The sequence below is a fragment of the Sipha flava genome, unplaced genomic scaffold (assembly GCF_003268045.1).
Source record: "Sipha flava isolate LNK unplaced genomic scaffold, YSA_version1 129_pilon_pilon, whole genome shotgun sequence".
Classification (NCBI taxonomy): domain Eukaryota; kingdom Metazoa; phylum Arthropoda; class Insecta; order Hemiptera; family Aphididae; genus Sipha; species Sipha flava.
The window spans coordinates 85,999-87,324 of record NW_020271755.1 but is presented as its reverse complement, the minus strand read 5'-3'; positions in this window follow the sequence as shown (position 1 = coordinate 87,324).

Below are 1,326 nucleotides of genomic sequence, written 5' to 3'. Positions count from 1 at the left end.
AAAAAAAAAAGTGTCCAGTCATTGATTAAATATATTAATTACGTATATTTAATTAATGGTCCAGTAAAAAAATTTAGATAACTTACATAAAGTTTTTTCATATGTAAAAAATCACAACATTTTTAATAAAACAACAAATTTATGTCTAGTGACCATATTGTTAAATAATAAAATAAAATAATTATTATTTCTTTATTTTAATCAGTTGTTCATGTTTTTTTTTTTTTTTTTGTGATATTTTAGTCCAAATTTATGAATTGAACAAATCTGATCTTTTTTACAGACAACACATATTTTAAAATATGAAAAATTGTATAATATTCTCTAATCCCCAAAATATTTTAAAATTATATAAAATAAATATTTTTCTACAAAATCAAATAATTAACTATAATAAATAAATATAAAAACAAAAGTTACCCTTCAGTTGCATAAAAAAAATATATTGTTTAGATGTTTATAATAAACATTATTATTATGCGCATATTTGTTGCTGTTTTATTGACTAACAACTGTAGATTAGCAAGTTTAGCAATTGTTAATTTTTAATTTTGTTACAGTTATAAATGTTAAGACTGTTTTGTATCCCATATAAAATGTATATTATTATTATTATTATTATTTATATTTCTATTTCTATTTGTATTAAATTTATATTTATATTTAATAATAAATAATTAAAACCTAAGTTTGTGAGTTGTCATATAATTTTATTATCAAACATGTTATGTTTAATATAAATTGGTTTTATTTGGATTTTTAATGAAATATTTTAGACTAAAAATTTTAATTCTTTTTTATAAACACTTTAGACCATATATTACAATTAATTTTTACTAACCTGGCATAATATGTTGAGGATAGTTTTTTTTGGGGGGGGGAGGAGACCTATTTTTAGTTTTAACACTCTATAAAACGTTTTATAAACAAATTTGTGTAAAAGTAAAAATTAATAGAAGTCTTGTCTAATGGACTACCTAAAAAAATTTGATAGGATTTAGACTTTGGTAAGTGAACATTCCTTTACCATTTTTGGTGATTATAGTCACTCCTCGGCATTTTCACTGATAAAAAAAATGATTTGCTTTAAAATAATATATAAAAGATAATAAGTTTGAAAACAATTAAAAATAAAAAAATAATTAAACGCTTATCGACTAAGCTGATAGATATTTATTTTATAATAATTCACATTTATATTATAGATAAATAGATAAAACTATATTTTTGATAACCATTGCACATAAGCAGTGGCGCACACAGGATTTTTTTTCGGTGGGAGGGGGGGGGGGGGGCAAGGTAAAAATATAACACATTTTACAATTA